Source organism: Harpia harpyja, chromosome 12 (assembly GCF_026419915.1).
Source record: "Harpia harpyja isolate bHarHar1 chromosome 12, bHarHar1 primary haplotype, whole genome shotgun sequence".
Taxonomy (NCBI): domain Eukaryota; kingdom Metazoa; phylum Chordata; class Aves; order Accipitriformes; family Accipitridae; genus Harpia; species Harpia harpyja.
The window spans coordinates 17,537,024-17,547,413 of NC_068951.1; positions in this window are offsets into that span (position 1 = coordinate 17,537,024).

Below are 10,390 nucleotides of genomic sequence, written 5' to 3' on the forward strand. Positions count from 1 at the left end.
CCCATGTTAAACTAATCGAGGAGTTCCACGTGTATCTTTCTGTTCCTTGTTCTCTTCATGTATCCTCCCAGCTTTCCAGCCCAACTCAAAATGACCGTGCATACAAAATACAGGAATTTGGGTCTTGACTCCAAATACGCATTTAGTAAATACACATTGGTCCTCATCAAGATGTATAGCTCACTCTCCACCTGACACGGTTTTCATACACCCCACGTACAGCCCCTGTGCACTCACTCGGTCCATCCCCCATATTAACATACAACACCCCATCTCCCTTTTAACCTCCCAGCAAACCCTCAATATGCCAGCTCTGGACCGTAACTCCTTGTATACCTTCAATCCCTAACCTGACTTCATTTCATGGCACAGCATCTTCGTTCTCACTCTCAGCCTACGTGTATATTGCCTGTAAAATGCCCAATTCCTTCTTCAGCTTGCTGCCAGAAACACCTTATGTGCTGAACCAAGCCAACAAACCAAAATAACATTCAAGCAATTTCCCATCAAGTACACACTCTTACATACACCTCCCTGTATCACATCCTCTGCCAAACTCCAAACACAAGAGTGTCCTGAACACTCTCATCTCAACCCCTCCCAACTATATCTCACACTGCTCTGGCTGTTATGCAAGGAACTTACTTGACATCCAACATCCAAGGAGTTTTACTAGTCTTACCTAATTTCTGGTATATATGCCTTCAGGGTATCGTGCATGAGCTGTATTCAGCAGTTACCATCCGAAGTGTTCCGGGACCAAACCTCAATATCCCTGTCCACAGTACTGACCTGCGCTATTCTTACATTCCCTGATAGAGCTAAAGAAGTAGGTTTGGATTCCATCTAAGAACAACTGCAATCCTAGCAGGACAGAGAATATAAACTCTCTAGAACTGCAAGTAAATCTTACTCTTGAGAATTCTGGTAATAATTGAATAATCAAATACAAATTTGCAAGAGTAGCAAGACTGACTAGGTCATACCCTTTTGACCAGAGGAAGCCCATGGTGCATTTTTTTCCACTATTGCTGGCTGATCTGCTGAATTTGACTTTTTTTCTAGTCAGACCCTTGATTTGAGGGTCTACATTTCTAATAGTGCAGTCCAAGAAGCAGAAAGAATTTTTCCTACCTTTGTTGATTGTTTCTTCTAGTCTATCAGCATTGTTGTTCTGGAGAATGAGTCCTGCTATCCAAACAGATAGGGTTAGGCCCTCAGCTGTTTGTGATCACGAGGACAAATAGAGTGGTAAGACTAAATATCAGGGTCTTGAGTGGACCAACAGGCTCTGCAACCTCTTCCCCCTGCCCTCAGGGGTTTGGCTGCCTGCCTGTGCATCAGGCCAGTTCTGATGTGGTGCAGCTGTTTGACCTTGGATCAGGCTGCTGAGAAATAGCCAAGCTGTGAGAAGTTTCACCTGGGCCCTCTCTGCTTTGCCTTAGGAGCTGCCTTTAAGCACAAGACCTTGCTCTTTCCTGAACTGTACTGCCTCTGACCTCCTGCTTTGACCTTGGACCTACCTCATTGCTGTGGATGTCTGGCGATCACTGGGCTCACCCCCGTTACTGCCGCTTGACCTGCACTGCTCTTCTTGCTCAGGTACTGTGGGACTGTGTTTCTTGTCGGTGACAATATTGCCCCTGCCTGCCTTGCTGTCACCTTCCTGGCTCACCTTCCCCGCCACAGTAGCCACTTTTGCTGTTCTCTGATACTAAAAGCCTTGTGGTATAAGTGTTCTCATTGCTAATCTACCTCTCCAGCCAGTGGTATGTGCTTAATATTGAACACTCAATAAACTATTCCATATGCCAGTGGAAGTAACCTTCAGTAGCCATCCCCTTTCCTCTGCTGGGAAAGTGGCAGAAAGAAGGGCTTAATGTGTAATTCTTCTCATGTGTCTAACTGCTATGGCTTTATTTCTACTTCCAAGCTGTGCCTTTCACCTCCCTTAACCTGTCTGCCTTGGGAGATCGTTTTAAGAGACCTGTGTAGGAAGCAAAGACTCTACTTCACATTGGTGAAGAACAACTAGTATTTCTGGAGATTTAGAAGGGGGAGGGGAGAGTACAAAAGAGGACAGATGGGATATTTATTTAGAAAACTTAGTAAATAGTACTTTAAAAAAGTGAGGGGGGGCAAAAAGTTTTTTATGTGTTTTCCTTGTGCCTGAAAATCAGTTTGATGTTTCAAACCTGGCACTGTTTCAACATACCAAATTCCTTGGTGTTGGACAGCAAACAAGTTCCTTCTCTTCACTCTGGAGGTTACAGACTTACATGTACATTAACTCTGCAATCGCAGACCTATTCCTGCCCTTCAGTAGAGCTGTCTGTCTGACTGACCCTCAGATGGCTGTGGTCATGGATCAATTCAGTCACTTGCAGTCTGAGCTTGCGTGCTAATCTTTTGATTTGCATCCCTCTATCTTTTCAGTGGAAAATGAATCTGAATAAGGGTAGAATAGGGATGTTAGTTAATTTTCCAGTTCCTATCAACATTCTGCCCATGGGTGCATTTGGGGAGAACTAGACATTTCATTTAGATTAGGTTAGAATACAGCCTATGAACTCTGCCAAACACAAATATCTGCACTAATGTCCTAAGTCCTTGGGTGATGGTTTTCTTTACTACTGCACCTAAACAGAATAACCATTTAGATCTCAATGGATGGTTGTAAATGTATTATATAGAACATGAGGTGATGAAGGAGCTCCCTGTGTCAAGAGATCCTTCTGTTGTGGAAGTGGTGCATCCTGAAGTGTGTAATTCCTACAGTGCTGCATCTTTAGGGGAAAGTTATCAACTGAGAAGAAAAAAAAAATACTGTTCACCACATATACTGCCTCTGAAAGCTTGGACATGAAGAAACTGGTTGGTTTTTGTTTTTGTTTTGTAATGGGGTTTGTTTGGGTTTTTTTCCCCTTGGACAAATAGAAGACAAATGCCAATGGCAAACTTGCTTCTAATTGCTTGCTTGTTTGACTTGACGTATGTTTCCTTTTGTGTCATTACATTTTGAATATCATGAAAAGAGGGGCAGGATAAGACTGGAGTGATTGTAACAGTTCTAACAGTCAGACATGCTTGTGTTTTCTGGGCTGATGTTATTAATGAATTAACAAATCAAATCAAACACTAATAAATATGAAATCACAGTAACTACAGAAGAAAGGAACAACAACAAATGTCCCCACAGCTTCTAAGAAAGACAAAGACTGAATTTTGCCAGAAAGCAATCAGAAGGAACTGAAGATTGTTAGCATTACTCTGCAATGCCTGTGGGCCTTTCTGTTAAGTGATCCATGGCTACCTGCTCACCCTTGTTACCATCCCAACGAGACACAGCTGCAGGGACCTCTCCTGCAATGCAAGCTGCATCAATTAACTTGTCTGTGCCTGTTTTATTTTTAATTCTCCCTGCATTTTGTCTCATCGGATTGTCCTTTTAGTTTTGTAACCCCCAAACATCTGGGGGGGGTCCAACCGTGACATGCCTTCAGAATCCTGGTAAAACAGAGCATACCAGCACCTCCCAGTCCATTGGTTTTGCCTCATTTTATAATAATGAATGAACTGTAGACTTTCCCATTTTAACAATTTTTTCCCTCTGTGTTCAAAAGTATTCTCATATGTTATTCCAGAGTGGTCACGTTTTCTAAAAGGTATTCCAGTCGCTTACTAATCTCATATCAGGATCTCTCTCTGAGAATGGTTATCTTTGACTTGAGAAGTTCATGCCTACAATGCCACATCTAGGGACACCTGCTTTTTACAGATCATAGGAGTGGCTGTGATGGTCCTTTCATTCAAGTACACATTCACAGATGAAGAAGCCAATTCCTGCTTTTTTATTTGGGTCTGCTTTTGCAAGTAGCCTTTTGGAGGGGGGAAGCATCTACATTATCAAGCTTGGGACCTGGAGTAGTGCAATACAATTTGTATCTTTACTGATGCAGAGGAATTCCGTGTTCTGAGCCAGAAGGTTTCTTACAATTGAAATACACAATGCTGTAGAAACAGTTTTATAACAATGTTTGTTAGGTCCACCAGTTCTTTGCAACTGTGTGGGGTTTTTTGTTTGGTTGGTTGTTTTGTTTTGGTTTTTTAACTATCTGCTGCTTTTCAGAAACACCCAGAAAATAAACAAGAGTCTACTTCTGGTTTGGATTTGGAGGGACTTGAGAATGAATATTCCCCAACAATTTTTAGGTCCCTGGGATCTCAGTACAAAAACTACCCACTAAGTCACTATTGTTATGGCTTTCGCTTATTGTTCTCTACAAGTCAGTCACCCACAATTCACTTAACTTCATTTGAGTGATATGTTTAAAGGGAATTTTCATAGGCTGGATTTGTAGGACATGTTCCCCAGCATTTATTAAGCACAGCTTTCTCCTTTAGTTTTCCCAGCACTTCACCAATGTGAAACAGGCTAGTGGGTGTAGCTGCAATAGCTTTTCTCCAGCTGTGGGAGCATGCCTGGCCTAATAATTGTTCTATTTGAATCGGCATCAAGTATGGTCATGCATTTTGCATATCATATTTGATCTTTGGTAATTAAATTCCTCCTGTTGTTATTAAATTGTGTAGGTATAAGCAGAAGTCATGGGGCACATCTGTAAGTTCTGTCAGATGAGATCGATTCCTCCTTTTTTCCAGAACTGGACCTGAGAGCTTTTACCAGATGCTAGACATGTTCTATGTTGATCAACTTTATATTTACAAAAGCACTCTCTTCAGTTATTTTTTCCTTGTAGTGGTATTTACATGAACTGTATGAGTAGACTTTATATTGTGGCTAATGTAAAAAAATCTGTTTACCTTACCTTTCAAAAGTGTCACAAAACAGATTCCCAACATGCATGTTAGAAGCAGACAGGTATTGGTAGAGCTCACAGCAGTCCATCTCCTCACTGAAGCAGTTTCTTTTTTTGCTGGTGTTGCCAAAGAAATTAAAGTTCTTCCAGACTTCCCCCTGCCCCCCTCCTCCCTGGATATAGTACCACAAATCCAAAATCAACTGTTGCTCATTTAGGCTGGGGGTTCTTGTTGTTTTCTGTGTGTACCGGGAAAATCTCAGGTTCTCTGTCAATTCAGATGAAGTACCACTTTACTCCTGTTCTAGCTCTTACACGTGCTAGCCAGCTCAGGATGATGACTTTTTCCAAATCACGTAGTAAGAGCTCAAAATTAATTTGGACAGTTTATTAAATTGTAATGGTGGGGGAGGGTGTGTGTGTGTGTGTGTGAGCAAATTCTGCATTTGCATAAGAGCTGGCCATTTAATTTTGCTTCCAGGAGCGTTGTTCCCTTCCTCTTTGGTCATCTTCCCAACTGCCCACTGAGCTGTGAGGTTGAGAAGTACCACAGAAGCTCATGCAGGGAGTCCCTCTTTCAAAAAATAGATTGTTTTTAGCTTGGTGGTTTGTATTATTATTTAAGAAGGGATATTCTGACCTCTCTGCTTTAGGTCTTAGTTGTAAGTGGGATAGAAAAACTGCTGGAAAGCACTGGCCTTACTTGTTTCCTTGACTGCCTTGTTCCCCATCCAGGCAAATAAGTATTACTGTGACTTCCGAAAGGTGACTTCTTAGATCCGTATGTCCTCCGTGCAGCTTTTCTTTGCCCAAAGCCTTTCCGGTGTTCTGTAATGAAAAATCTTCTGCCTGATGACAGATAGACTGTTAATCCCCTGGCTGCTTTTTCTTTTTTTGAAGCTGGAAGACTACAACTGCCTTTTTCAATAGATACTTTGTAGTTACTCCCCTGACAAAGACTTTATCTTCACTCTGAGGTCTTCTGACAGGCTTTTTTGAGAAACCGCTACAGACTGATTATTTTACTATATCAGACAAAGAATATAAAGTTCTCTTTTTTTTTTTTTTCTTTTTAAACAATGTAGTATCAGTATTTGATAGTTGATTAAAATATGCAATTCGGAGAATATCTTACTGAGACAATCTCATGTTGTACAGCATGTCTGATGTGATCACAGCAGTCACTTCTGGCTTTAGTATCTATGAATCCAGTTTCGGCTTTGTATCTTGTCTGAGATCTGCTTATTTTTGTGAGTCCCCAGCTCATCTGGTGTGAGTTGTGGGTCAGTTCAGCACCTGGGCTTCCAGGAGTGCAGGAGTTCTGTCAGAACAGGACTCTCACTTCAGTTAGGTTTGGCACAGCACAAAGCAAGTAGAGAAGATCTGGGATTAGCACTAAATATTCAAACTGATTCTGAGCCAAACTGCTAATGTAGAAATACTGGTTCAGCTCTGCACGTATTCCAGTTTAATTTGGGTTTAGTGAGAAAGCTACTGTACATACTTTTCTGGGAACAAGAATCTACCTCTTATACACCTGAGTTACCCCTCTGACTTAATAAATCAACCAACATTGATGACCTTGGGCTGTTTCTTACAGGAATACAAAATGATGATGGAACTGGTTTTTATTGACTACTTCTGTGTATTTTTACATACACAAATTACTATTTGACTGAACATGGAAAAATTGAATAGCAGGAGACTCTTTTTTCATGGTTTAAAGTCCTCTTGTAACTGGATTTGGCCTCAAAACACTTTCTCCTCTTTCATTGAATTGTATTGTGGGGGCTTCTTGAGAAACTGCCTGGAGAATTTTTGCTTTCTGTTGCATCTCTGAGACAATCTCTCAATTCTAACAATATAGGACTGTAAGAATGACTGTGTCAGAACTAAGTCCAGTATCCTGCTTCCAAAAGTGGGCAATGACAAATATACAGGGAACACTAATAATATTGTAAGCATATAGTGTTATTTTCCTGGCATAGTCTCCCAGCTTCCAGCAATTCGTGTCTTGGGGACTGAAGGCAGCAGTGATGCCTTTGCATTTTATAGTCTCAGATAGATTTATGCCGCATTGGTTTGTCCAGGTGCTTTCCAAACCCCTTTTGGCACCCAGGGCACCCTGTGGTAAGTAGTTCCATAGTTCAGCTGTGTGGTATGGAGAAGTACCTCTTTCTTTGTAACAGATCATCCATCTGCCTGTTACAGCTTAAGCCTGTAATGCTTGTGTTGGAGTAGCTGGTGAATGATCAATCCCCAGCCACCCCTTTCATGCCACTGCTGATTCTGCAGGTGTCCATCATTCCACCTCAGCTGTCCCTTTTCCAGGCTGAGGACTACTCATTTGCAGCTTTTATAGAAGTCACTTTGTATGCTGAATCAACTCTGTTCTTTTCTCTCTCTGTCTTTCTGGGTGTATATGCACTAGAGAATATATAAAATCATACATGCGTATCTCATTATCAAGAGTGGGGCACAAAGTGTAATGGAAGATCAGAACTGCACACAGTATTAGAGATGCAGATTTACCATAGAGGTATTCTGTGGCATAATGTGTTTTCTGTTTTGTTCTCTTTTGTAATCATTACTAATATTCAGTTCGCTCTTTGACTCCTATTGAAAACTGAGCTGGTGTTTTTGCAAGAGGCATTATAAACTTCTTCCTCTTGGTACAGACAGTTCAAGGGTCCAATGTGTATGTATTCTTGGGATTGTTTTTCCCCAGTGCATCACTTGACATCTACTTGAATTTCATCTCTCTCTGAGCTCTGCAAGGTCCTTTGGTGATTCTTCAGTCAAGCATCGTAACTGTTGTTAACCAAATCACTTGGTCTCAGCAGAAATTGCACCTTACTAAGCCCTGTTCCAGATCTTTCACAGTTGTGATGAGCAGAAGAGGTCCCAACTCAAGGAACAGAAGATGTCCCAGCAAAAAAGTCCTGTGGGATTTGCTGGTAAAATTGTTTCACTGTGAAAACTTACTTTTCACTCTTTATTTCCTAAACAACTGTTCATTCATGACAGGACCTTCCTTTTAATCTAATGACAACTTAGTTTCAAGAGCTTCTGATAAGGGACATTCTCAAAGGCCTCTGGAAATCCTAGTAATTATATGAACTGAATCTCCTTTGCATATGTTTGACTTCATTAAATAAAGCCACGAGATCTGCATGGCATGAATTTCTGTACAAAACCTGTGTCAACTCCTCCCCAGTATGTCCTATTTATTTACTGGGTTTTGGTTGGGTGTGGGTTTTGGGCCTTTTTTTTTTTTTTTTTGCTATTTTGCTTCATAATTCATATTGGTCTTACAGGTTTGTAATTTTCTTAAATCCCTTAGTGCCTGCCTTAAAAATTGGCATTGCAATAGCCAACCGCCATCTGAGTTTTTAGCAAGAGACTTGATATTTAAACTAGTTCGTTGCTGATTTAATTATCTTGTAACACTGAGGTGAAAACATTTTGGTCCTGGAGACTTGTTAGTGTTAATGATTTGTTTTATAATTTAATCTTCTACTCTTCAGGGTGAAACTGAACCTCCAATGTATCCCTTCAACAAACAAAAACCAGAGTTTTTGGCACAGAAATCTTCAAGTTCCTTTGCACTGAATTCAGATGTAAAACAAAACAAAAGATTTTTTTTTTTTTTCTTCTGCAATGGTTGTATAGTCTCTTGAGTAATCCCTTTAATCTTGATTTGTCTCACTGCCAGATTCTCTGGCATGCTTCCTTTTCCTCATGTATTTGAAAAAGAATTTACTAGTTTTCATACTTCTAGCAAGTTGTTCCTAAAAGTATTTTTCGGCCTCTTCACTCTGTTTTTTACATGTAACCTGCAACAGTTTACGATTCTGTTTTCCCCTATGTTCCTCTATTGGGCAGAATTTCAACTATCTGAAGAATGCCTTTTTGCTTCTAGTAACTTCCATTGCCATGCTGTTGAGGCATGCCAACTTTCTCTTCCAGGATGGGGTCTTTTTGAAACCCCTCTGTTCCCAGAATGCAGATTTCTAACCTTTTTTGCATGTGACCCATGTTCTGAAGAGTGGTCATTTTAATTTCTGAAGTTCCAGAATTGCTCTTCACATTTCTTTTTAATGAAGAAGCTATTGTAGCCAGGCTGAATGATACTTGACTGACCTGCCGCATACATGTATTTCTCACTGAGTGGAGGCTTTTGCTTCAAACATCTCCTGTTGTCTGTTTCCTGCTTGGGCTATTTCATGGGCAGGGAGAACCTACGCTTCCTGGGTTTTGACTGAGCCTGACTGGGGAGTGTCAAGTGCCTATTCAGCTGCTGCAGCGGAGCAGCTATCTCACAGATAGGCAGGAATGCAGCTAACATCTTGCAGTTACTCTGGCTGGGGGCTGAAACAGTCTCATGCTAGGTAGGGTGTGGGCTGAGGTACTCGATGCCTTCCTTGTCCTGGTCTTCACTGACAAGATCTCCCCAGGCCTTTGTGCCTGCAGGCAGGGTTCAGGGAGAGGGGCTACCAGTAGTGGAGGATGATTCGGTCAGCAGTTACTGAGAAGGTTTGACATATACAGTCTGGGGGACCAGACAGGATGACCCAAGTGTGCCAAGAGAGCTGGCAGGTGTCATAGAGATGCTACTATCACCTTTGAAAGGTTATGGAGATCAGGGGAGATCCCTGCTGACTGGGAAAGGTTGGGGTTACACCCATCTGCAAAAAGTGGGGAGGATGATCTGGGGGACTGTAAGGCAGTCCTCCTCAATTTGGTGTCTGAAGAAAACCATGGAGCAAGTCTTCTTGGATGCCTTTGCTGGGCCCATGAAGGAGAAGGTGATTAGGAGTAGCCAGCATAGATTAACCAGGGGTAAATCATGTGTGACCAACCTCAGTGCCTTCTAGTGATGAGATGACTAGCTCTGTGGAGGAGGGAAGAGCAGTGGATGTCATCTACCTTGACTTGGGCAAGGTTTTTGACAGGATCTCTTACCGTACCATTGTATCCAGGTGGGGACATCACAGTGTGGAGGGATAGCATGATGGTGAGGGGCTGGAGGTACTTGCCCCAGGAGGAGAGGCTGAGGGACTGGCCTTTATCTTTGTTTCCCTATGAGGCCAGTTAAGCACTGAAACAGGGACTGGGAAAGGTGCGCCAGTCCCTGTCCTTGCAGACTTTTAAGATCCAACTGACAAAGCCCTGAGAAAACTGGTATGAAGTCAGTGTTGACTCTGTTCTGAGTAGGAGGCTGGACTGGAGCCTGAGGGCACTTCCAAGATGAATTATTATGTGACAGCTTGTATATGCTATGTAATCCAAGAATTTCCATTCTTGGAGCTTCTTCTTCAGACTTGTGATGTCTACAGGGCCATGCTTGTGTTCCTTCTTCGTGCTTAGTATATGGACATGTAAGGCGATATTCACCTAGCGCTATTTCAGTTCTTTTCAACTGACTGGTTATTTCGTGGTGGTCAACATCGGAGGTGGGCTACAGGGGCAACAATTAAATTGTGGTATACAGATGGCTGCATTTGCAAGCCAGAGAACTGCCTGGGAACTGATGATATCAGATCTCTGGATTGTGGATACGCTGCAGC